The sequence below is a fragment of the Pezoporus wallicus genome, unplaced genomic scaffold (genome assembly GCF_028554395.1).
Source record: "Pezoporus wallicus isolate ANWC-B61680 ecotype Strahan unplaced genomic scaffold, APGP_CSIRO_Pwel_v1 contig_8517, whole genome shotgun sequence".
In the NCBI taxonomy this organism is placed as follows: Eukaryota; Metazoa; Chordata; class Aves; order Psittaciformes; family Psittacidae; genus Pezoporus; species Pezoporus wallicus.
In genome coordinates, this window is record NW_026635263.1 from 1442485 (window position 1) to 1469777 (window position 27293).

At 43.9% G+C, this 27293-nt stretch overlaps 2 protein-coding genes across 8 annotated transcripts in view; one reads left to right on the forward strand and one right to left on the reverse strand.

Moving 5' to 3' along the window:
• Positions 1–27293, forward strand: part of LHFPL7 (LHFPL tetraspan subfamily member 7) — a 60361-nt gene that overhangs the window by 16278 nt on the left and 16790 nt on the right. The gene's annotated exons all lie outside the window — the stretch shown is intronic.
• SPATA22 (spermatogenesis associated 22) overlaps positions 1–27293 on the reverse strand; it is a 63106-nt gene that overhangs the window by 10207 nt on the left and 25606 nt on the right. For 3 of the 7 annotated variants that reach the window (XR_008972998.1, XR_008972997.1, XR_008973000.1), the window contains exons 9-11: positions 18514–18709; positions 7125–7233; positions 4758–4954 (exon numbers count right to left, since the gene is read on the reverse strand). The gene's annotated coding sequence lies outside the window, so the exon portion shown is untranslated. Of the gene's footprint in view, positions 1–3402; positions 3942–4425; positions 4579–4757; positions 4955–7124; positions 7234–7998; positions 8380–8949; positions 9450–18513; positions 18710–27293 lie in introns of those variants that run through there. The other 4 variants (XR_008973001.1, XR_008973003.1, XR_008973006.1 and 1 more) reach the window with 4 other exon arrangements.

Consider the following 27293-nt stretch of genomic DNA (forward strand, 5'->3'; position numbering starts at 1 on the left):
CAGCCCTGGGAATCTGAAGAGGAACTTGGCAGCGGAGGCAGGGGGAAGCAGCGCCCTGTTGTCCAGCCATTGATTTGATTTAAAATCACCCAAAGCTTCCCCCATCCCTATTTTAAAAATAGCATCTTGGCTTTTATCACAGAGCCCACACGGTCCCTCTTCCTGTGGCAATAACGTCTTGAAAAACATGCTGAGTCTTGATGCTGGGTATGTTCAGTCACCAGAGTAGCATTGAAGAAATGCTGCCATAAAGCTGTTTCCAGCCATCCAAGAAAGGTTGCCCAAAACTGCAAGATTTGTCTAAGCAAGAGAAGTGCCAAAAATAAAGCAAAGTCCAGTCCTGATGTGAAGTGCTTGGGCATGAAAGTAAAAACTAGCAGCATAAACCCTGACCTTGGGGATGGGTCCAGCTCCTGAGTCACAAGGACAGCACTTCTGTTTTCCCGTTGCCTTCCTTTTCTGTAAAGAGCAATGCTCCCATCACAGCTGTAATTGCATGATCCTCATCACTGCTCAGGTCCTCATTGCCATCTTTACACTCTCCCCTCTGCATTTCACATCTCATCCTTGCAATAGAGACAGTGGTCAACACCGTTGGAAGCAATAATTTCCCCCCCTGTTTTCTTTAATTACATTTGCAAAGTTGAAAAACTGCCTTTGGCATGTTATTATTAAGTCAGTGAACTCTCACTAATTCCTGACACAACTAATACACGTCTGATGCTAGGAGCCTGCTGACAGGCCTTTGCTGCAGCCCAGCCCGAGAGGTGCTTTGCTCCAGTGCCAATATTGCTTATGCCTGACTTATGTGTGCTCTCAAGTTTTACACTCACTGATGCAGATCCTCTTTTGCAGCATTTTTTGCCAATTTGCTTCAGAACTCAGCTCAGTAAAAGCCATAACAATCCTGGGTCTTAGGCTAATGTGTCCTGGAGCAGAGACTGCTCTGAACACTGTGGAGATGCTCAGCACCAGCACCAAAGCCCAGATGATGCTATTCCACCAGTCTCTGCAAGAGAATTTGATGAACTCCCATGTTAAAACAGACAATTGACTTTTTTTCCATCTACCTTCCAAGTGGGCGGTGTCTCCTGGGAGGATGTTGCAGAGGAGCAAAATGAACTTGCCAGATCTGCAGATAGACAGGAATGAAAGTGGAACCACAGACATTGACTCAAATTCGGCCTTTCACTGGAGGAAATTTCTGTTCCTGCTGAAAAAGTAATTTCTCCATGCTCTTTGGTGCATACATTCATGTGATAGATCATCTTGGTTTGAGAACCATTTCATTTTACTTTGAAAACCTAAAATCTTCACTGGAGAGACAGACCATTAAACTTAGCAGTAAAAGGGAGAAGGGCTGGCAGCTTTCCTAACAGCCAGGTTAAGGGTACATTAGCCTTCCCAGGGTTTAAGCTCATTTCATACGAGGTGCAGAGCTGCTGAAGGGGAAGGGGCCAGATCCTGGCTGCACTGTACAGCAGCTGAGCCCCACTTCACCCTCCGTGAGAGAAGTTACGAATTCATTTCTGTCTCTGACAGTTGGACAGTTTTCTTTCTTCTGCTTAGTTCTCAAACTCTCCTTTGCTTTTCTTCAGTTCTGCCAGTTGGCACAAACCCTCTGACATGGTGCCTTTGCCCTTCCTTCAGGCAGGGAACACAGCAGGAGCAGTATGTCTGGGCTAATGCTGGAGGCAATGTATTTCTCTCTAAATGAGTAGCCTCATTGAGAGAATAAACCAGCCATGTCCTTTCACTGGTTTCTTGGAAAAGGGCAATACATTTCCAGTGACATCAGTGACAGAAGCAATATCCTTTCATTGCTGTCATTGAAAAAGAGCAGTTTTATACTGTGGGAAAGGACTAGTTCTGTTGTACAAAACATATTTCCTATTGCCTTAAATCTGGGGAAATCCTTGTCATATTAATATGTGGCTGAATTGCTTCTCTTTCAACAGTTCTCCTGGGGATTTGAGTTTAGGTCAGTTACTGCACTTGGATGCAGTAACAGTCCATAAAAAGTATATTTTGTAAATAATAACAGTGCTTTGTAATAAGTGGGAATGACAAATAACAAGTGCCACTGAGGCTCCAAAGACTGAGGAAATACAAGCCAGCCCCAAGGACCCCAGCACTGTGCCAGAGCCATATCTTTCAGATGGCGAAAATCTATACTTCCGTTTTAGAGGGAATTTGCTTCCCTTTGTCTGTGTTAATTTCCATTCAGTTTACAGGCAGTTAGTTGTTCCTTCTTCTACAATGCAGGACATTTACTCTCATTCTGTCATTTTCAAGGTACCAGCATGGAGCTCAGGGGTGTTATCAGAATGTTCTTCCAGACATACCTTTCCTAGCAAGCTCCCTCACACCACATGAGCTTTTGGGGAGAGATGGCTTTGATTATGGTTCATCTTTCGTGGAGCTTAACTGTGCTTGTTGGTTGTTGCAGAAGAGAACCACTGCATGAGAGGGTCCTTCTTCCCATTTAAGTTCAGGCTGCAGATAGCACAGAAAGGACATAATAGACCAGCTCCTGCAAAGCTTCAGAGCATCTATCAGTTAACAGCTGTCATTAGTGGCTCCCCAGCCTGCTTACTGCATGCCCACAGTGCTGGGAAGAAGCATGTCTCCTTACCTCCTTGCTATGTGATTGTGAGCTTCAGGTGGTATTTCCCTTCAGAAACAGTTCGGCTTTTCCCTTTTTTCCCCTGGCTTGGCTCATGTTTGTATCTGCTGTTGCTGGGAAGAGGGAGACAGACCCTTGCAAGCCTCTTCCAGGGCCACCTGAATATCCTCCTTTGCTATGGGGAACGGAACTCCTAGCTGAATTTCATGCATCCTGAAGCAATTACATAAATGTCGCATGATCTTTATTGACTCATCCATCTGGACTGTGTGGTGTAATGCAGAGAAAAAAATCCCCATTCTCTCCAATGCTAACAGGGAGCTCAGGACTCAGAGGCAGTTTGTAGTTCAGTCTGCTCAAGAGAAGCATGCATATCAGGGAGTTTTGGTCAACCCCGGTGTCCAGCCCTCCTTGTGTCTGTCAATTTTGGAAGGTTTTGGCCTTATGGAAAAATAGACGCTGGCTTTTGTGTCAGATGTAAATGTTTGCTGGGCTGGTTGGATCCTCACTAATGTAACAGCCAACTGAACGTGGGTATGGACAAGGACCTGTCAGGACACAGCAATGAGGGCAGCACATACAGCCGTCTGTCAGCATCAGCATGCTGCCCTGAAACCTGAAAGTTGATGCCAGATTTAGGATGAAGCAGTGAGTCCCTATATGCTTCAAAATCTGTCCTCCTGAGATTAGATGAAGCTCACGCTATCTGTAGATTCACCTGGAAAGTCATTCTGGGGCGTTGCTGTTGCTGTACAGCGGAGATGTGTTGGCCTAGCCTTGGTGAGCAAGGTGATAAATCTGGGCTGCAGCTGCTCACTGTCCTTTGTGTTGCAAATTGCCCAGGCAGTTAAAAACGGCTGTGCTGGTGCATCAGCCAGTCCTGCTTTAAGAGAAGGCACAGAGATAGGAGCTATGAAGGTCAGACAAAATGGGCCTTTCCAACACCACAGCCCCAGATGGCCAGCAGGATCCCAGATAGCTGGGTCAGACCCCTCACGGGGATGTGGGGCATTTCAGTCCTGCTTTGCTTGCTGTAGATGAGCATTTGGTTTCAGTATCCTGAATGAGTAACTGGCAGGAGGTGCTGGGTAAATTGGGGAACCAGCCCTGAGAGTGGATGTGTGAGCAGTGGCTCTGGGCCAGATCCCACTTCCTTCTTGCACAGTTTGATAATGCAGGTAGTCTGGCAGAGGTCTCTGTCCTTGTGTGGGCACATAGCACAGCTCCCAGGCAAGCGCTGGCTTGGAAATGTTTTGCTCTGCTTTCCCATCTGAATCTATGCTGAGTCGTACTTCTTTGCTGGTAAGGAACAGATCTTCTAGGAGGAGAATTTATCCCGCGCTGAGTGTAAACACAGATGGAAACATGGTGAAGCCCTTTTCAAAGTCACAGGAATAAATCTGTCTAAGACTGAACATCTGGGGCACTGAAAGAGCAGGTGGAGACCTAACCCAGGAAAGGACAGTGGTGCTAAGGGATGGCTGTCTGGGGAAACGGTACAAACTGTGGGATAGTGGAAGTGTCTAACATGGGGAAATTGCCCCAAAGAGCAACAAAAGGTTCCAGAAAGATTACCATTTGGGATCTTTTCAAAAGACTCCTTCTGTTTTTTTCGTCCTGCGAGTTGCATCCCAGGCACTTCTGATGGACCAAGTTGGTTGGCTTTTCCCCTGAACTAATCTCATCTGACCTATCTAAGGCAGCATGAGGGGGATGCAACCCCGTGTGTCTTCCAGCTGCTAGGATAAACAGGATTTTGCTCCCTGGTTAGGCAGCAACTGCAGAAGCAGCTCTGCCCTGGAAGAGCAGACCTGACATAATCATATTGCTGGGAATTAGCTTCATTTTGATGGTTTGGTCAGCTCTTCTGGTCCAAGTGGCGCATTTTCTATGCTTCACAATAAGAGCACTCCTGGACAAAGGCTTGGTCCTGAAAGGCTTTAGTCACTTGCCTAACCAAAAACTAAAAACATGGATAAGTCTTGGATGTCTGAGGAAATGTTAAATAGTGTTCTTCTCCCACCCATAACCTTGGCAGAGCATGGCTCTGGCTGCTAAAGCTGATAAAATGAACAGCCCCTGTTGCTCCTGGTAGGGATACAAAAATATAATTACTTGATGAGTGACTTACGATTCAGTGAAACAAGGATCTTCTCCTTTTTGATTGAATTATGCAGCAGTATTCCTAGAAGACTGGAAGCAGATGGTGAGCTCTGGCCAGGCATTTAACAGCCTGAGTTACTGTGTGGAAGGGATGGAGCTGAGCAAGGCTGCAACATGTCACTCCTGCCTTTCTGCTTGCCTTGGATCACCATTGTGGTGTATTCCCTGGGAAAGGAGAGGCTGTAGGTTAGGGTGGGATGGGCTGTTGCAACGGATGGAGGTGTGGAGTGTGTCCAGCAGCAAAGGGCTGGTTTTACAGCAGCAGCATGCAGCCCAGGTGGCAGCAAAAAAAAGCAAAAATGTTGTTTCTGCAAAGCCAGTGCTGCTTTGGTCCCAGGTAGGCACATTGTGACAGCAATCCCAGTCCATGTTGTTACAGGACCATGTGGACCTGGGAGGTGGCAACTAGCCTCCTGTCATGCAGGTGAGCTTCCATCCCTTTGGGCCCAGGAGGAGCACAGGCAAATGCAGACAGTCCCCTGGGCTGGGCTGGAACAAACGCTGCTGTATAATTTGTGCTTCGCTGCTTCTTCTGCCCCCATATATCTTGAGCACATCAATAAAATCAAACAGACTATTAGCAGCATGTCGTATTATCAGCTGTGGATGTGTGTGCTGTGCATCAGGCAGCCATGCAGCCTGCATTTTATGAAGTGAGCTGCTCATACTACTGCTGCAGTTGCAGAAATTATCACACCCCTCACAGCTGGGCAATACTCTGGCTTTTATGAGCTACCCTAAATCAAAGGCCCTTTCTTTTTAAAGAGAAATTAACAATTCTATCCCTTTCTACTTTTTTTTTTTACTGGCATCACAGCCAGCAGATTATGAGGTGAGACACAAATCTTGTTGCTGAATTGTGCCCACTGCATTGTCTTTTTGCATATTTTTATCAAATAAGCAAATGTTCTTTTGGAGCTCTGAAGTCCTTATGAGGGAGACTCATTTTCTGCTACCATGGTCTCTTTGTGCTGAGTGGGTGATGTATGAAAAGGAATTGCAAATAGCTGTTTACAGCAAGCAAAGTCACGGAACAGCCCACTTCAATTTCTGCTATCTGTTAGAGACTGTTGTCAGTGATGGTCAAAATTAATTAAGCAGGAAGGAAGAAAGCAGGGAGGCAGTACGCATCCAGTTCTGACACTGAAATATTAATGGTGAGCTAATCAAGAAAGAGTATCTATGAATATCTAATCAGCTTACAGTTTGCATTTTTACTAAGGCAGTCAGCTTCTGGGCCACAACCCTTTCCAGGAGGTGTGAGGAGAGGAGATGGCTGCCTGATCACTCTATCTGGGAATAAACAAAGAGCTTGTGCCTACATCAGGAACTGAGGCACATTTGTCTTTTGCACCTCACAGTCCTGCTGCCACTGGATGCTGCTGTATTCTCCTTGCTGTCACCTACAGCAGCCAGGTCAGAGGGTCCAGCCCACAGCATCTCCCATGCTGTGCTCCTTCCTCCTCAATGCTATAGGGCACTCGGAGGGTTCAGCTCCTCCAGGACTGAGCTGCAGCATTTGTCCATATCCAGGTCTTGGCAAAACCTCAAAACACAGCACCTCTTGCTTTCACTGCATGCCTGGTGCAGGGCACCCTGCTGGAGGCAGTGGGCTGTGTTCCTGTCTCTGCTGCCAGTCTGTGACTGGTGTTTCCACCTCAAGTTTCCAGGCTGTTCTGGGAGAAACAGGGGATGGTTGTGTCATAGTGTCAGGGTGCACTGCAGACCCCCAGTGCCCAGTGCCTGCTCTGGGCACAATGACTGCAGAGGGGACTCAGCTGCTTTCACTGACCCACCAAACAAGTGTAAGAAAATGGGAGGAAACAATCCGGTGGCAAAGCCAGGCTGATTCTAATCAAAGTCACAAAAGTAAATACCACCTTTGGGTGCCAGGAGGAGTAAAGCGACATTTCTCTCTCTAACATCAGCGTAATGAGGGCCGTGGCTTTGGAGATTTGTATTGCTCTGTTTCTGCAAACAGCTCCCTCCTCTAACCTCTTGGAAATTGGATTTTGTGGGGCTGAGCAGTTTGTGTGCAAGCAGATAGCAGCAGGACTGATAAGCAGAAACCTGTTTACACACTCATTCATATCTAATGCTACAACTGGGCAAGGGACTGCCTGGATTATTTTTTATAATTTCTTTTTTTCCACACTATCAAATGTAATTCTTTTGGCTGGGTATCTTGTTGCTGCTTAACAGGGAGAAATCTGAGCTGGGCAGTTTTAATAGGCAACAAATGTGGAAATAATGTGAAGCAAAGGATAAGGTAATAAGCAAATCTTAAATAATAAGGAAGAATCGACTGGTGATCAGTAGGGGACAGCATACTTACACTTTCTTGGAAGAGGTGGTATTTCACATATTGCCAAGTTAGCAGGAACTGGTCACAGCCCCAAATGCAGAGAGTCCTGGCATGTCACTCTGACAGCAACAGGGAGCTTCTGGGAAAGGAAAATGGAAAGCAGATAGTTAAGAATAGCAGGGAGGTACCAGGGTTGTCCAGGAAGGTGATTGCATCAGTACCCTCTGGTCTGTAGCAGTGAGAAACCTTGCTCCAGGTGCATGGGCACCATGATGCCCACCTCCAGTTCCTTTGGACTGATGGTGGAGTGAGTAGCAGAGGTTTCTCAAGGAGGAGCTCTCTGAAATGTGCTTCTCTGTTGCTCCAATACAGCCCAAATCTGTCAGCCTTTAGGGCTTGCTGTGAAGGTCATCTGTGAGCAAGGCTAATTATTTCAAGCAAAGCAGCAGGTAATGCCACTAACCTGCTCACAGGTACTAAGCTCTGCCCTGTGCCTTGACTGTGTAGCTGCACATGAGCTGCAGGGAATTACACAGATGCAGGGGGTGTATGTTAAGCCTACAGCTATAAACATAACCCACTGGCACGTATCATGAGCACAAAGAGGGAAACACACATTTTTCATAGCTGATTCATGCAGTTGTCATGAAGATGCTGTTCAAGCCAGAAGGTAGTTACCTCTTCTTTCCGCCGTTTAATTTTCTTTAATCTGCTCATGACATTTATTGAAAGAAGTGTTTTATGCACATCAAAGCCAAAGATTTCAAAACATCACATGAAAAATTATTTAAGGTCAGCCCAAGGGAGGATATGGTAGCAAACATGAGATGGAAGATTCTAGTTTCTACAAGGAAGGTCTGTGAAAAATGAGAGGTCACGCTAATCTGTGGACCAAGGGTCCATTTGGACCTCTGGCAGTAGTTGCAAATTGGGGGTTTTATATGTTATGAAACCTTCACCAGTCTAAGCAAGGCTGTCCTTCATATGAACAGGTTCAGAATGAAAGATATCTGATAACATCTTTTCAGGAGCCTCTTCATGTGGGCTAAGAGTTTCCTCTGCCCAATGTTGGCCCAATTTGCTTTGCCTGGGGCAGTGCTCACAGGGATGTGTGCAGAGCTGAGCCATCCTTTGCCTTCACTCTCCGTAAGAGTGTTGCTGCTTCTCCCATGATTTAATGAGCCAAAGCACTTGACAAATTGAATGAGTTGCTGAAAGTGAATCCAATGCAGGGGCCAATCCTGCAGGATGCCTCTGGATGTGTTGAGCATCCCAAATGCCAAAACTGAAGAAAGGGAAATATATAAGATCCTCAGTAAACGTCTGCATTTAACTCATTTTACATGGGTAGAGGTAACAAGCTGACAGAGTTTAATTTATAGCTCAGTTCTATGCTGATTGCAAAGTACACATTTCCAGCCAGCAATCGTTAGTAAATCACTTTCCCACCAGTTCTCTTGGCATATAAAAGAAATTCCTCCCTTTCCAACATTTAAAAAAATCCTACTTCAGTATACGCTCCACGACTTTATTGCATTTTGAATATTTAAGAGGGTTAGAATCTACAACCTCAACCTTTAACAAATGTACAGTAACGTGGTAACAAATTTGCCTCGAACAGCTGCTATGTTGGTACCAACTGGCACGAAAAGGAGGGGAGTAATTGGCTTGTTTTCAGATAATTACCATAATTGTAGTGACACCATTTGGATCCCATCGAGCTGCGTTCCTGCTGCATGTTGGATAATTTAATAATTGGCAGAATTTAGACTGACAGTAAAGGTAAAGTCAGCGTATGGTGGAGAAATGAGCAGGCACCTCCCTGTGATTCTGGTACAGGCCCTTCTGTTCTTGCTGTGGCGTTTAGCAAAATCTTCAGATTTTGCTGCTTTTCTTAAGCCCTGTGACTAGTTCACACTTTTGTTCCTTTTCTGATGCTTGACCTGATGAGACCACATTTTGCACATTTTTGATTTGAGATAGATCACTTCAGTCCTAACCAAATTACTTTCTTTGTGCACTGAGTATTTTTAGCTGCCCTAGTTCTGCTGGGGGCTTGTCAGAGCTCTGCACTGAAAGTGGATTAAACCAGTCAGGTGCTTACAGGCAGCAGCCAAATGCCTTTCCTGGAGCAGGGATCCTCTGGAGCAGGGCTCATTCCCCTGACTGAACCCTCCCAGCTGCAGGGGCAGTGGGGAGCAGAGCATGTTGAGCTCAGCGTTGATGCACTGGAGGGAACTTGTCCCCTTTGTGTCTTCTTGTGCTTGCTGCTTGTGGCCAGCGTGAAGGGGTCTCAGCATCTCCTGTGTTTCCAGTCCTGACAGCTGCCCAGGCAGAGTCCCAGGAGCTGGGAGGCTGCAAGGTAAGGTTAGGAGATGGCTGAAGCTGCTGGGGAAAGACAAGGTTTTATCAGATCAGCTGGGCATTTTTGCCAAGGAGTTGCAAACTGAAGCAGAGCACTGAGCTGGTGCCTCACAGGGTTGGTATGAGTACCAAGAACCTTCCTGCAGTACACAGCTGTGGCCTTGTCCTGCCTCCATTTCTGCTTTGCAGTGCAGAGGTGAAGACACCTGACAGCAGTACTGACAGTTCCCAAGGAGAGGGGTCCCAATGGGAGAGGTGACTGCTGACGATCTGTGATGAGCTGTAGGTCTGTGATGCAGCCAATGCTCATTACGTACCAGGGAGGGCTTTGGCACAGAGTGCTCCTCTCTAATAAACCTGTCTGCCAAGATGACGTTGACGGCTCCATCCCAGCCTTGGGTACCTGGGCAACACTGGTACAGGAGGGGAGGGAAGGGAGATGACTAAAAAGCAAATCCCCAGGCTCTGGGGGTTTGATCTCTAGTGTAGCGTGGGAAGGAATGAGAGCATGTGCCAGACCAAGTTTGCAATGCTAGGGCTACATGCCTGGGAGCGGATGGCTGATCCCAACACATCCCATCTCCCTGCCCCTCACACAGAAGCTGCAGGGTAACCGTTTCCTTGCAGCATTCCCTCCCCCTCTGTGATTTATTGCTGCCAGGAGGCTGTGCATGTGGAGGTGGCATAAATCTCACCCAAAAGAGAGAGAAGGAGGAAATTTGCATTCGCTCCCTCACTGGCATACTGAATGCAGCTTTGGAGTTCACTGCTGAAACCCTGAGCAGGTCCCAGGTGGAAGGCTGAGGCACTTCCCTCAGTATAAAACAGGGACAGTGACAGGGTCTTTTATCCCTGCCAGAGGAGGCTCCCACAGTCAGCCAGGAACAGCTCACCCAGTTATCCCTAGATTATCTTCAGTCCACTCCTATTTATAATGCATGGTAACAGCCTGCATAATTCTGTAGTGTTTAAAGGCTTCAAACATTCACTGTGCTCCCCTCTACTGATCTGCCAACAACCACAAACCTTTTTAATAGCTTTTTCTCATTCAGACCTTACAATCCTCCTAGTCATCTCTGCCGGGTCTCACCCACCTCCCTCCAAGTTGGTTACATTCTCCTCCTGTGCAATGCCTCCAAAGCTCTCCCAGAGCAGACAGGCATTGTGCTAGAGTTAAAATCTTGCAAGCTGCTGCTGGAGACTACAGAAAGCAATTAGGGAGATAATAGTCAAGACCATGGTCATGCTGCTGCTATGGGTCTTGATGTCCTGTCACAAGCAGCCAGCCTGGACTAAGAGGCTTTAAAGTAACATAGCATGAGCAAAGAGGAAAGCCTAGCAATTGTTGTCTCTGAGATTACATTTTGATGGGAAACCTGTCAGTGTTTTCATATGTTGACAGTAAACTGGATACAAGGCAAACCAAGAAAAGCAAGAGAGCAAGGAGAAAATAGTGTAGATACATTAATCAGGGGCAAAAGTAGGAGGTAGTCTGCAAAACTCTGCTTCTGCTTGGGCTAATGGCTGTAAATAGCACTGAAGCCATGGAGGAAGTAAAGAATTAATTACAGTTCTGAGACCCAATCCCACTTCCAGCCACAGGCAGCATTTATTAAGATCTCACTGAGGCGGGAAAGATTGAACAAGGGACTCAGGGGACTACGAAGGGGAAAAGAATTAATCAGTTTATCTCAGGAGACTGGAGAAGTCAGATTGAATAAAAACTGGAAGTGAAATGAATGGGGGAACAATGTGATGGAAGCCTTGACCTGTTTGAAGGAGAAAATCTGGAGGCACAGACGGGAGCAGTCCCATTGGCTCTAGTCCCCCAGTATAGAAGCTGGGGAGCTTTAGGGGAAAGGCTAAAAGTTTGCCTTGACTTCTTTAATAGCTTTAGAAATGTTACATTTAGACCTCTTGGTTCTTTTGCCTTTGCCATGCAAGGCAATGCCAGCTCTTCTACCTCTGATCCTCGCTCCAGTGCATCATGAAGGTGTCCAGGAACCCATGCCCAGTATCACCGGGACCTGAGAGCCATTCCTCAGCCTCCAAAATTCCCTGGTAGCCAAAGGAGGGGTAGGAAGGGAAGCTGAAGCCAGCTGAATGAATAGATGTCCAAACCCCACATGTCCCACAACCAACACCCTAAAAGGAAGATTTTTGTCCCTGCCCATTGTCAGCCCAGTGTTTTCCATCACAATAACATTCAATTATTTCTCCTCTAAAGTGTACGACATTTTCTTCCCTCCTTTGTGCTGTTGCTTTTCTGCCTGTCCCTCTGAGAAAGGTCACTGGGCTTCCACATTCCTGCTGTGTAATGAGCTGTGACAAAAGCTCCCAATGCTGACCAGCGATGAGGTCAAAGAGTTTTAGTGGGAATTGAACAACAACATCATGAGGAGGGAGCCTGTCCCCAGCTTGTGAATGGGTGTCCCATTGCCAAGCTCCTTCCCCTCCACACAGCTCAGTGGCAGAAGCTTCATGGAAGCCACATTAGAGACTTCTCCCCCCTTGGAAGTCCCAGGCCTGATATACAGCCATAAATAAAACCTCATCTAATCAAAGTAAACTGTGAATGGGGGAACATGCTTTCTCCTCCTTAGTAAGTTTTCATCTCCAGGAATCAGGAAAGCATTCCTGTTTTTCTGGCATATCCAGAAATGGGCTCTTGCAAGAAAGCTTTAATAGAACTGCAAAGTGCACGTTGATTCAGCAGAGAGACCTCCAAAGCCCTTCTTACTGTTGGCTGCAACAGGAACACTTCCCAAGAAAACTGCTATTTAGGAAGTTCCTGACTTTACTAGATCAGCCTCTTTCACAGAAGTACAGCTCTGTGCCTGTTTTAATCAAGCTTCCAGGTTACTGAAAATTACTGGTTATAGTAAAGCACGGAAAACAGCAAAGCAGGTTGCAAGGAAAAGACGCTGTGTTAACCGCTGTGTTGTGCAATCCTGAGGATGACAGAAAGCTTCGCAGCAGGATGTTTTTTTTTCCCCTGTGTTACACCAAAGAACAGTCAAACAAAAAACGTACATTCTGCTGATTCTCTAGTGGTATTTCCTAGCAAAACCACTAAATACTGTTTGGTGTGTTAGCTGGAGTTTAATATGCACAAATGATGGGAGGGAGGGACATGCACTGTGTTACAGTTAATGGTTTTTGAAACCTGGCATTTAGAAGTTGTATGTCCATGTAATGTACCTCTACCATCCTAACTCTCTGATGTCCAACAGTGACAAAACCTGGTCCTTCTGACACTGAGCACTAGCACCCACCTGGCTGCATGGTGTCAGCCCCTTCCCTTCAAGGCAGAACTGACTTCATATTTAAGGTGAACAAACCACCAACCTACAGCTGCAGGCAAGACTTAAAACCAAATCCAGAAAACCCAGTATGTTCTTCAACACATGCATTGTTTTTCAGACCAAAAACAGCCAGAGAACTCAATGTGAAACTGGCACAGAGATATATTCTTCAGAAAGCTAATGAAAAGGATACTTGCATGGGGGTACAGATAAGACAGGAAATGATTTCTACTTTCTTTACTACTAGATTGGAGGTACCCAGTTGCACCCGTCTGCTTTTTTTGTAGTTGGTGCTACCCAGTGATACCTCACATGTAGACAGAGGTTACTGTTATCTAACCAATACAAAATCTTCTGTCACTTTCCCGTCAGGCTTCTCAAATGTGGTGGTGAAAGACTCGATGCATCTCACTTTAATGCCCGTTGGGTTTATTGATGGGTCCCAAAATTAGATCAGCACACCCTGGCAGGCTCAGTAGCTTAGCTAGGCTTGTTACTTTAATGAAACACTAATTGCTGCTTCTGTAATCTAAAGAAGTGTCTTTGGTCCTGCCGCAGCTTCATTTAAGCAGTGTTAATTGCCAAAGCTAATTATGCTGCTGTTGCTCCTAGATACGGGTTCAGGTTAGGTCTATAAACAATAAAACCAGTAGCCCGTCTGCTGTAGCTGACGCGACCTGTGCAAGGCTGCAGCTCTGTATGGTGCTGGCTGAGGGCATCTCTCTGCTCTCAGTGCTTTCTGTGCACAGCAAAGCACAGGACAGGTCCTTTGCAGGGAAAAGGAGTTACATCCCTGTCCACTCTGCACAGGACAGGACCAGGGAGGTGACAATTTCTAGACAAGAGACCTTGCAACAAATCTTCTGCTAGAATAGGATTCCAGTTTTGAGAGGCAAAAACGGAAGAAAGCTTGCTGTTCCTCAGTTCCCCAGGTGCAGGTTTTATTTACCACTTTAAGCAGCTATCCTAAAAGGCCTAAAATTTCTTCTGTGTTGCAATTAGTGGAAAGTAAGAAGCAAACAGAAGATTTGGGGTTCTACTTCTCCAAGACAAAAAACCCTCCAAACGCCTTTTTGGTTGTACATCCCATGTCTGTTTCAGCGAGGAAATTCCCAACTGAAAAGGTGCATTACACCAATTAAAACACCAGAACTTTCTAAGATCTTTCTGACAAACAAGCTTACTGGTAGGGTAAGATATTTGCTGCTTAGAACAGCCTCGTATAATTGCTCCAAAGGGATTACTCTGCCAGGCCCCTTGGAAACCTCCACTTTGGGACTGGAGGCAGAAGCAGCCTGGAGTTGGCAGCTGTGCTACTGTTGCTAAAACCAGTGTGAATCTTCACCAGCATGCCGGTGGCTCAGAGCTGACAGCCAAACCACAGCAGTCAGGGAGAGCCACGAGGAAGGAAATTTCTCATGAGCTTGGCCATGCTGCCTTACTGCTCTCCTCCTCGGTGCTGGAGAGAAGCAAAAGAAAGAGGGCAATGCTATGGGTTATTATTCTGGAGAGGACTTTACAGAATCCTGCCTAGGAAACATGCAGTAAAATAGATTTTATCTTAGATCCAATTAACAGCTGAGTTACGGGACTCAAGTGAAATAAAGGGTGGTGAAGCTCCAAGACTATTTACATGATTTATTAGAACACGGCTGTCTGCAGGAGTGGGCGGCAGCCGTTATGTTTTATTTATGAGGACACGAGGGGGAAAGGGCTCAGCTATCAAGCTGCTGGGGGGTTCCTACCCCAGTAGCGAACAACTTCTACAGCAAAGGCACTAACAGCCCCCCTTTCACTAGCATTGCTAGCTGTTATGGGACTCATTGGCATATCAGCCATGGCTCACCAACTGGGCTCGACAGAGCTGCTGGTGGAAAAGCACCATTCATTTCCTCTGACTGGCTTCAAGGTTTATACAGAGGGAAAAGCCAAAGCTTAGAGATCCAGAAATAAAAACTAAAATCCTTGGAACTACTAGCAAGGAGCAATGCATGTAGTGGGAGTTTTTGCAGCAAGCATGAAGAAGGTAAAACATGGGTCCTCTCATCTCTGTTTCTGAAACTTCCCATTTTAAGCATCTTCCAGGCCAGAAAGGGATATTTGAGCTGACAGCCTTGGAAGAGCTCCACAGTTTGATGTTTTTGTGTTTGTAGAGGAAGCACAGAAGGATTTTCAGTGACAGATGAAATCTGCAGTCCTAACACAACCAGTTAAAGTGATTTTGCCTCTTGAAAGCCAAACTATAAGGTTTCTATCAAAGAGATGTTTGATACCAGGTAACTAAGTATTGTGAGAAAAATAAGAGTGTCCATAGTTTTCTCACATTGCAATCAGTATTTGTATAAAATAGCTGCTTTCCCTGGCTTGCATAGCAATGCACAGGAGTCACACCAGCTGCTGTTTAATTGTACTTCTTTTTCTTCTGTAATTTTTCAGAAGCAGCTGATGTGCAGTGGTAGGAAAATACAACCAGAAATAACGTGACTGTCTCTAACTGGCACCTCTCAAGAAAAGTGGCTTTGTTTGTTGGGTTTTTTTTAATACTTCAATGGTGTTCTGAATACCTGTTCAGAAGAGAGGCTCTGAAGCCCCGTCATATCACTATCACAAAACTGAGTGCTCCAGAGGGAAGAAGCCTGATTAGGTTTATTATTTATTGCTAGAGCAGCCTCAGAGCAAATCCCTTCCCAGAAAGACTATGTTCAGTTCCAGCATATGCTGTTTGGACCCGTAATTTGAACTTAAAAGCTTAAAAGTACTTTTTTTCTAATGGGTAGATGTGAGCTTTCTTCCAAATCTCTACAGGAGGTAGAAGGCTCTCCAGGGGGGTGTGTGCCTTTTTTCTGTTAAGTGTTTCTTTAATGGGTTCGGGGAGCAGCACTATCAGAAATCAGCCTTACAGTTGCAATTTAAAGCTTTGGTTCCCAACCACCTTCTCAGCTTCTTTGTTCACTTTATTCACTCAGTCTGATCTCTTATAAGAAAATCAGAGACCTCTCTCATGTGTTTCCAAAAGCTGACTTAAGTAGCATTTTTTAATGCTCATAAATAAAGTTAAAACATAATTTGCAGAGTAAGAGCCATCCATTAGAAGTCAGGTTGCTACATTTAGTCTTCTACTGTCAGAGAGAGAGCCAAGAATGCTGACAGACTGCTTGCAAGGTGAATTTCAAATAGAACCAAGTTTTAACAAAGTCATATGTGCATCTTGCTACCTAAAATGCAGTCACACAAATATCTCCAAGCTTTGGTATTCCTGAGTGACTGCTAACACAGCTCCCAGAGGCATCTGAAACGCGATGCAGTAAGACAGCTGAGCCGTATGGGGAGTTCTAGGCAATCGTTGTCAAAGATGTTGTGATCTCTCATGTCCCAATTTAGGGAGCACTAGAGAAATAGCAGAAAACATGATTTTAAATAAAGGGCAAGAAAAATGTTATATAAATGCATCAGCGGTGAAGTCTCTGCAGTAGAAAACTGCTGGGTTGTTTTTCCAATAGCATTTCATCCAATTCTTAGGTTTAAGACAATAAAACCTAGTTTATAATGTACACGCTCATTTTAATAAGGGACCTGTCTTCCTCAGTAGTGCTTTGGCATAGACTCTACTTATAACTCCATTGTGCTGAAGTGGCAGCAGCTTATTTTTTGCTTTTGAGAAGACAGCAGCACACAGTGTAATCCCTAGAACAGAGCAGAGATGAGTATGGTCTGCTCTTGCAGGAGTGCCAATGCTTGATTTTCACTAGGAATCACTAGGAATGCAGCCTCTCAGGAATATATGGTTGTCCTAAGAATTGATACTAGGTCTCCTGACTCACAGACAAGGTTAACCCAATCAACCATCCCTCCTTATTAGAAAGGGTTATTTTGCTCATTTCCTTTATCCAGATTTGCAATGCCAAGGGAGATGACGCTTGCAAAATTTAGCTAAAAGCTTTCAGCTGCATTCCCATGAGCACCAGTACAATGGCTGTTGCGCACAGGTGCCAAAAAGGAGCATTATTTGAAATAGAGCAGATTTTCAGGGTACGGACAAAGTGATTTGTTTCAAATCCTTCTCCAATTCCCTTTCCCTTGCTAGCCCGTCCACTAGAATTCATGTAGGTTTGATTGGAGCCACATGGGATGGTAGTCTCCAAGTATGACTCCCTGGGGTGCAGAGTAGAAGCACTGTTGTTGCAGAGTGAGGGCTCAGCAAGGAGCTCCCCTTCCATCCTACCTGACCAAAGCTGCCAGCAGGGAACCATTATGGGCAAATGGTTCCTCTGCCTCTTTTTCAAGAGCTTGAATTGGACCCAGAGCCCATTTTAGCCTATTAGTTTAGAATGAAGTCAGCAGAAAACCCAAACCAAATCATAGAAAAATCAGTGCAACAATTCAGAGTTTCAGTTTTATCAAGTTATTCAAAGTTTGGCAGCCAAGCAGTAACAAATGGCCATTAGCACTGTTTATTTACTGTCATGAAGCATCCAGTATTGCAAGGTGTACAGCAGATGGGAGGAACAGGCAGGCCCTTGCATCCAGAAACCTACAGCTTAGATTCAGTCATAGCAAAACAAGGGAGTTTTTCTACATCCCTCTCCCCATCCCCATCAAAATCACCATAAACTCTTAGTTTCAGGATAGTGCTGTTACTGCCAGTAATTAAAAGCCACAAGTAGAGCTACATGCAGTGTATTTGCTAGGCACTGAAGTGCTATGCACAAGACAACCCAGAACCTATCCCAGCCCCTCCTCGCAGTTTAAGCTATGGTGCACTTTGTATTGCAGCAGGTCTAGCTAGCACATACATGGGGCAGTTACTGCAGCTCAGACAACAAGCAGCATCATAAGCTAGGATGGTCTGATGACTTGAGATCACCATTTCACATTTAAATGGCCAGGTACAGCTTTGACAACCAGCAATTTCTTGGCTCAGCTTCTCTGCTCTTCCCTGCTCAGCCCCTAGGCACTCACAGCTTGCTCCTAGGGTGCTCCACACCCTGCAGTAAACCACCTTGCAAAGCTCATGGCTCTTACTCACCACCAAGCTCTCCCCTCCACCCCTGCTCACAAACTCCTCTTTAAAAACTGTGTCAGCTGCGAGGATGCAGATGGTCGCATTTGCATCAAACAACTTTTAAATTATCATTCAAATTAAATTAAATTGAAAATGCAATGAGCTGTTCCTGTAGATCCAGGCGCACAAAGACGAGTTAATGAAGGTCACATTTGTAACCAGTGAAAAACATTTAAACTGTATCATGCCTAGCACGGTATGCCATTAGAATAACATGTCCTTCTAAATCAGAATAAATTACTCTTGAAGGCCTTGTGCAGGATTGCTCCCTATTCCTAGGAAAAGCTGGTCTTTGGGACCTTTGTAGTTCGAACAGGGAGGAGTTGTGCTGGGTCCAGCAGAGCACCAGCAAAACTCGTTGGCCATGTGCAGAGTCAGGCCTCAGGCAGCAGTTTGGGCTGTGCAAGTCCTGCCTGCTCTCCTTGACTAAATGCAAAGCCAGGCGACCTCGGAAAGCCCTAAGTCAGCTGAGAGGCACTTCTACAAACAAGAAAGCTATAGCTTTGCAAACATGCAGTCTGTGTACCTCTGGTTGTAACTGCCTGGTTTAAATGCACAGAACTGCGTGCCTTTGCCTTGCACTGGGTTTGCAATCATCTTTGAAAAACTGCCCTGTGATGGCTTTTGAGACATCTGTCATCCGCACGGCTATGCGTTGTTGCAACAATGACATACAAATTAACCATACCTATTTCCATGTGCTGAGATGAAAAATGTTACCAGTTTGACTTGCAAGTGGCAGGGAACAGGCTGCTTCCTTGTGAGGCTTCCCACGGCCGGCTGCTGTTCTGACACCAGGCTGGGCTCCAGTAGAACACTGTGTGAATTCAGGAACTGAGCAGTTGACTGAGTGACCTGAGTCCAGGCAACCATGGAGCAATAACCTGAGCAAGCCAATGTGAAGCAGAAATTTGTAGTTCTTTCTCTCTCCTTTGCATGATACCATGCCTTATCTACAACTGCTACAGGCCACATCGCATGCTTCATCCTGAGAAATGAACTATCATTTAGTATATGGAAATAAACAGCAAAAATACATGCCAAATGCTCCTTAGCAACCAAACTCTTGTTTTCACAAGTTTTCTGTTCCTCACTCAGGTGTGAAGTCAGATGCTGAGAGATCAGAGAAACCTGTGAAATGGAGAGTAATAATTGGCAAGATTTTTGGCATCTGGAGATAGTTTTTACATGCAAAGGCTTAAGAGCTGTTGCTTTGCGACAATAGTAACCTGCTCTCACAGAAAAGAGCTAACACCTGCCATCAAATGGGGACTAAGATTGCTTTAATTAGCCGTGAAGGTTTCAGTTGCTTGAAAGTGACTGAGTGCATTCAAAATCTTAGAAAGCAAATGTTCTCAAATCCACCCATCCGTGTTTCTGACATATTCTAACAAAGGCAGTCAAGTCACAGCTGAATGCAGTTGATAATTCTTTGCTGTAAGAATCACCAGGTTCAGTTACTGAGCTGAGGATAGAAGGTTAACCCCACCTGTGAAATGTGCTGCTGGAAGCAGCAATGTGCTTTTGCATACTCTAAAAAGAGCATTCCTCAGAATTTTTCCTAAATGCCCCTAACGGTTATAAATCTGAGCAAAGCCCTTTTGATCTCAGTGGATGATGGTCTAATTTGTATCAGCACAACTGAGAACAAAGTCTGGACCTGAGTGTTCTGCTCAAAGCAAGCTTTTGTGTGATGGAATCTGAGAAATTGCAACAACTGGAATTAAACTATTTTACATAATCCATTCATAAGATACAGCTCATAAATAATAACAGGAAAACAAAATGTCAAGCCAAACTGATTAAAAAAACAAGCTTGCAAGCTGCCTTACAAATGAGAGGCACAATAGTAGCTCAGCAGTGAATGGTGATTTACACTCTGGTTTGTAAACCAATTTATTTATCAATAGCTGAAGTTAGAAGATTATGCAAAAATAACAAAGTCAAGGATATGTAACTAGGAGGAATCTATTACCACTGCTGCCTAGCTGTATTCAACAAAAGCATTTTGGACTTTGTCTTCTTTTTGATAACTGCACAACAACTATAACCATAGCCTCTCTCTGGGCATGGGAGCAGACTTCAAGCCCCAGTTTCTGCAATTCTGGGGAGTTGAGCTAAATGGATCAAGGAGATCACGAACTTCATGGGGTTTACTGGTGCCTTTTGCTACTATTGAGTTCTGTGGTATGAGACAGCTCACTTACTATCTCCTGGAAACTCAGTCACTTTTCAGAAGAGATGAAGACTTTCAGTCTTACCATGAGTTCTCTTCCACAGCATTGAAGTGTTAAAAATTGGAGCCTTTGCACTCCAACTTCACATCCTCTAGGAATCTCTATGGGAAGGGAAACTGTCTTCTTTAGATGTTCCATTAGAAACTGCTGATGCAGAATCCATCAAATCCATTAGAAGTCCATTAAGTCTGTAAGGCTGCTGTTTGTTTTCCTGTGTTGTCTGAAGAATTTGGAAGGCCACAAGGTGTATGTTGCCTGTGGCAGATTATCCTTTGCTAGCTGGTTGTGTTTTCTGGCTGCAGTATCCTGTAGGCAATATGTATATGTGGTTTTGAAAGATGAGAGGAAACAAGGCACTTTTAATATGCCTGGATGGCTAGGCCAGTGCCTTTGCATTATGTTACACAGAAATGACAGGAGTGCAAGACACAATAAATGAAGTCCAAGAGGTTTGGCTCAAAATACACCATGACATTTTGCATCAGAACAATCCTGAGGCTGAGACATTTGCCCTTTGGTCAGTTGTGAACTGCACATTCTTCCCTAATAACTGCATCAACAGGTGACAAATTATAATTAGATATACATTAAAATTAGTTGAATATTAGAGTATGACAATTACTATATTGGCCTGAATGAAAATTCACATAGAATTAAAGTCCCAGAGCATTTTACAAACTTGTATTTACACATCAATTTTAATATACATGTAAAGTATAATTTTAGGGAGCACCATGAAATAGCTATTTCTAAGATAAAGCAAGGCACAATGATTGTGTGCAACTCAGAATGATCAGGGGCTTTAGGCAGAGGCGACTGGCTAGGACACAGGATCAATCTTTATAAACCAGTGTCAAGTCAAGTGGAGAGTCAAAGCCAAGGTTGTCCCAACAACAAACATACAGTGATGATATTCTGATGAAACCTCATGACATGACACTCCACTTTGATTTGGTGATGTTGTATAAACATGCAGCATCTTGGCCTCTTGCTGATAGCAGGCAGATACACCTGGTACAGCACAGAGGTCAGGTACTGAGTGTGTGAGACACTTGTCTGGCTTTTTACAGCCTCCTGGGAAATTTGTCTGGGTTTGGTTAACTTGACTTTTAAATGCAGTCATCCTACGGAAGGAAACTTCCCTGAATGACAAGTCTGATGTAGTTAAACAAAACCATTTTTGAAATGCAGAACTCCAAATGTGATTAAAATGCAGGTTTTCCAGTGTATATTTTATCAAGGCTAACCATGAGCAATCCTTTTAAAATACTTCCTTTGACGGCTGGCTGTTTATTTGGGTTCAGTGAATGCAGGTTTGGTGAAAGAGGGTGTCAAACAGGTCATGAGGCGAGACAGACAGTGTGCCCTGGAAATTCAAGCCTTTATTATCTGGTCTCCATGGGATTTCCTTTCCTACATGGAAAAATGTGTGGTAATGCCATAGCAACAACAAAGGAACAAACATAGCAGGACATGTCTCTGCTGTTTAAGGCCTAGTGGGCTGGATTTTGTAAATGACTGCATTTCCAGAACAGTTATTTTGCTTAGAGTAGTATAAACAATGAGAAGCTGAACTAAAGGCACAAGAACTAAGGACAAGCAGCTTTCCCTCTTTGAGGATTTGTCTGTAACGCAAAAGGAGCCTTATAAATATTAAGGATGAGTTGAAAAATCCTCATTTTAATTTTAAACTGATTCCTCTCCCTCCTCTCATACCCAGCTTACAAAAGAAGCATCTTTAAGCCCTACAATAAACCCCTCAGCCTGTGTGAGTAAGCTCAGCTGTCTGCAACTCCCTGTATTCTCCACCAGCCAGTTCCCACAGACAAAATCTACTGCCTACTTGTTAGGCAAAAGGGCTTTGCTCCAGGATTCAGGGGCTAAAGGGCCCTTAGGGACCTGGGATGTCCATGGTGAGTCAGAAAACTAGAGGTGACTCCCTTGAGTGTGGCACTTTCAGTCTGGGCAGCTCCCCAAGGTGAAGGTCCTGCTTTTGGATGGCACGGGCCAGCTACCATGCAGTATGTATGCCAGCAGGACATACACGAAGGCATAAGCTGCTTTTTTTCCTATGGATTCAATAAAGTATTTCACAGGAACACATGACTCACAAACAGTGCTTTTAAAGCCTTTCACAAACGGTAGATGAACATGATTTATCAAAATCAGGCTATAATCATGCTGCTGATCAGTCAGTCAGCAGCCCTAGAGGAAAGTTTTTACAGCCCTCCTATAACCTTTAAGATTCTTGACATGAAATGCAAGGCTTCCTGAGCTGCTTCATGACCTTATTTGTAACCTTCCTTTCACAAGCCATTATTCTTCACAGAGTGAGCCCAGATAGCAGAGCCCATCAGCACCTGTCACGGAAGAGGTCTCGGCTTAAAACTCGCAGTCTAGCTGTCATATTTCAAACCAGTTCTTTATCAGAGGAGACCAAAGTCATGCCAAGAAAAGGCATAAGAGGGGTGTGTGTAAGAACGAAAACTGTCTCCAGTTGTCAGGAAAAATGGCTAACTATAGCTCTGTTTCATAGTTACTCAGTTCTTGCAGCAGTAAATGTCAGAGGCTGGATTCCAGTGCCTTCATTTGCAAACCTATTCTACATATCCATCACGGGCTCTGCAAAGCAGTACTTCTGACCTCCACCTCCGCACACTCCTCCTGCTCTGTCCAGGATCCTCAGTTAGTCATTGGGTGTAATGTTGTGATAACTGCTTTGTAGTTTAACTGTTCTGCTCGAATCAGCTCTCAAGGGAGGCTGCCAAGCATCAGAAACTCCCTGCGCTTGTGCAGATGGGACAAGTGCCCTGTGTCTTTCCTAGACCAAACCATTCAATCATCTTCTTTGAAGCCTACATCTCAGTTTATTCAGGCTCACATCACAGAAGAATTAATGTATAGCTTACCTAGTATTACACTGCCTCTGATTTCAGCATAAGTTTCTTTGAAAAGTGTAGCCAAAGTTGGGCAGTCTCCAGAGCTCATCAAAAAAGCCAGTGGCAAGAGGTCCTAACGTGTCTTGATACTCAATGTGAGCATATAACTGACAAACTCATAGATAAGATTTCATTTAAAGGCTTCTTCATAAAAAAAATAAGAACCACACTAATTATATGAGTTCTTTAATAGTTCAATACATGTTGAAATCATTTTGCTAGGCATAAAAAGAAGTATCGCGAGATTAACACTTAAAGAGATTGAAAACATCTAGGTTTAGAAAATGGATTGGTTAGGCAGGCAGCTTTTCCAGGGCTTTGCAGGGTTATTTCCCCCCTTGGATTAATCTACTCGACTACAGAATAAGTATTTTTCTGATCTGCCAGCAGTGACAATATTAGTGGTTTCTAACTCTTTAGTCAGCAGAACAATAAGGTGAATGCATGCTTGGGATTGGGGAAAGGGGAGTCTTTAAGATCCTCTAGCATCCTTTAAAATTCTCCTTCTTTCACTTGCAAGAAAACAGGCACTTTTTGGCAAGGAAAACACATGATACACAAAGAAAAAGGAAAAATCAGCCTGCTGACTTTAAATGCAGAGCTGTACTCAGATTTATGGGGTCGTGGCTAAGGAAGAGAATAACATATCTTTTTATGGGTGATAGGGAAAAAGTAAATGTATTTCATATTCTACTATGTACTATTATACAATGGTTAGTGATCTCAAAGAGATAAAAGACCTTTGTTTCATTAAAATGCCATTAATAAATGGGGTGGGTGGGAGGAGGACTTGATAGAGGATCACAGGTGAATAATAGTAATTGTACAATGGCAATGATCAGTGCCAATGTGACAGCTCAGATCTGACCTGCAATATTTGGCATCAAACCTCATTTCTATGCACCCAGCTTTATGCCTTCTATCTTTATTACCCAGTGCATTTTCTTTTCTGAGAGCAGTCTGATTGCTGCTAATCTTCTAGCCTGTAACCTAATGCTCTCTCTTTAAATGAAGTCCCCATATTGTTGATAAAGAGTCATTGTGTTTGCTTATCTCCCCCCTCTCCAGAAGTGATAGCAGGAAATCTGACTTCTCAATTAACCGGTGCTGAATTAGAATCTTTGTGATCAAATTGGTCTGTGTGATTTTCTTTTTCCTTTGTTTCTTCTTTTTTTTTTTTTCTTTTTTTTTTTAATCTGGCCTGCTTGAAACTGTGTGGGAATTAGGATTTGTGAATCTCAACAGAGCCTCTTTCTGTGTCAGGCTGCTGTGGTGTACACAAATTAGAAGCCACTTTCTCGTCATTCTTACAAATTGCTTCTTTTTCTGATATTTTCCAAGGAGAAATGAACATGGTACTGTGTTGCAGGGAAAGCAAGAGAAATACAGTCATTTAAACTATGGAAAAATAATGGACATTTCACAGATGTAGCCAATAACGGGGAGTATGGCATAGATCTGTCTGTAAGACACAAGCCAGGCCCTTCACAAATTAATTATTATTTAAAACATAATTTTCTGGGGTGCAGTGTTATACATTGGCACATGAGAATGAAGACATTCAAACCCCAGTATGTTTGTGTCTTTTCCAAAATGTTCTTCTCAGATTAAAGTAATCTATGGCTCACAATTGCCACATCCCATACGGGAATCTCATCAAAGATAGGGGAAAAAGTGAGTAAAGAGTCAAGAGAGGCAAGAATTTGCAACCAAGCCAGGCTGGGCTGGGAGCACATCCAGCCCACTGGCCTTGACACAGCACACATGGCATGGGCTTTCCTTTGCTCTGCTCCATGTGGGCTTTCTGGTGCAGGGACATCCTTCTTCTCCCATGGCTGCTTTGTAAAACCTGGTGTGAGACACTGTCTTTCCTGCATGTCTTTGAGTTAAAGTAGGGATTAACCTGGAGGCATAAGTCTTTCTCTAATTCCTTTGGCATTTTACATAGATAAAGCAAGAAGTTTAATTACAGAATGTTTGATTAGAGACTGTATCTAGGATCATCAAAATGTCTTCTACATTAAAATCACATAAATTTCATTAAAATACGGATATTTAAGAAAAAAGATTTAGAAGCTAAATGGAAGCCCTGTCATTACTGCTTCATTTCACTGCTGCTCCAATTCATTTCTTTTGAGTTTTGACGGGAAGGGCACTGGCAGCAGATCTTACTCTAATTAATACATTTCCATTTAAGATTTCACCTGTAATTATCCACTGTAGAAACATGAGGACCTGCCCAGGTTTAAATCAGCATGTCACAGATAGCTCCATAATTCACTAGATAGGTACTTCAAATATTTTTCTTGTTCAAACAGGGATGCATAGCTATAGTGCATGGAGTGCTCATCTAGGCTGTGTTTATCTGGCAAGAGAAAGCCTCCACTGACACATAAAGAGGTTGGTACAAATCAAATTTTCCATGTCTCTATTACAGATTAAGCATAAACTAAGACTAAAGCCATAAAAAATGAACACAATACAAAAGTTTAGTCTGTATTATTTTACAAAAAAATTTAGGATGTCACTGAAATGTGATGAAAAGGCTGGAAGCAGTTTGATGTGCCAGTAGAAGTCAGAGATAATTCTGGGTAAGTTGTTGGATAGCAGCAGGTATAAAACTGAGAGCAGAAACTCAGTAAGAAAGAAAACTTCAGAGTGGGATGGCATGGGTGAAAGATGTATAGTCAGGGTTACCTAGAGCTTTGAAGAGGACTGGACATCCATACAGGTTTTTGACATTCTGTGTGAAAACCGAGACACTGCCTGGAAAAAGTAACTCTTGCTTTCTCAATATTATAGGTGAATAATAGCATTGCTCTGTAATGTTGGATTTTAGGTAGTTTTGCTGGTAGGAGAAAATTCTTACTAATCTTTACACTTCAAACATAGGTCTCTCCATTAGGAATTACTACTAGAGTATACACTTGACTGACTCCTACATGAAATATATGGTATAGAAATCCAGCTCAGAAGTGCATAGTTTTCATAAAAATATTCATTTGCTTAAGATTTCAGCAAATTTCAACTATTTATTTCTCTTCCATTCAATATTTATGTTTTCCTTGATAGATCCAGCTTAAATCCACATTATTTTGGGACCATCTTGTAATGTTTGCACAGTATTTCATAGCACCTCCCAGTAAAAAGACATTAAGGTAATCTATGATACTATAAATAAGAGGCTTTTTTAAGAAGGTCCTTGAGTCATTTTGCTGTAATGACAGCAGGCCTCATTAAACAGCTGCATACACGGCACACATTGGGGACGTTTGCAATGCTGGCGTGCCTGCATTTTATAACAGCCCCAAATGTGACCCCTGGGACCATGGTGGTAACAGAGACAGAGGACATAAATTGGATTGCAAAAGGCACAGGAGTGTCAAAGTTGGCCTCCCCCTGTGATGGAGCTGTAGCCTAAGCAATGGCTGTGGGGCTGCCTCCCTTCACCTCTGTTTAACACTTTGTTACGTGGTTCAGGCTGACCTGCTGTGCTCAGCAGGGTGACATTGTCCTGTGCATGACAGCCACACGCACAGCTCATCTTTTCCTAAAGGAAATCCTACAGCTCTTTTGTCCAGAGTCTCCCAAGTGGTGTTAGTGTGTCAGCTCCTTCCATATGGATTCCTTTAGCTCTGTGACTCAGTTATGCTGCTCATGGCTCCTTTAATTAAGCTGCTGAAAGTTCAACTCATCATTGTACAGAGGCAAAACAGTCAAGTCAGTACATCCAGGCACACAGGGGTTTAAGCAGGACTTTGTAATTTGCCACTGGACAATCTGCACTATGAATTTGTCTGCAAGTCATTTCACAAGGTCTGAAGGCTTACATCCTCCATGGGTCACTGAACACAGGTGAACATTCTATAAAATATTGTTCCTTCAGCCCTTCACTATGTACAGAATAACAGGCTTCTAGACTACTGAATTAAAGCTGTAAATTTGAACTGTCAAAGCCCAAAGATGTTGGACTAGGCAGCAGGTACCTTTATGACATTTTCTTATTACAAGCACTGAGATGCAATTGCTTATGGAGGGCATTAAATCAAATTGTGGACAAAAGCTGCTACAGAGACACCCCAGGTTCCTGCCTTACTGCAGGCACTGTCAAACCACTTGCAATTAACCTGCATGCCCAGGGAGCTGGAATGTTGAGAGGCATTTCTTTTGGATGGATTTTGCCATCCCAAATTTAACTGTGTACTTGTGACTCAGACCAGTCAAAATTATCTTCATGAACTTCAGCCTTTGGAGCAACTATTCCATCAGGCTTGCAGGACAGCATCTGCTGC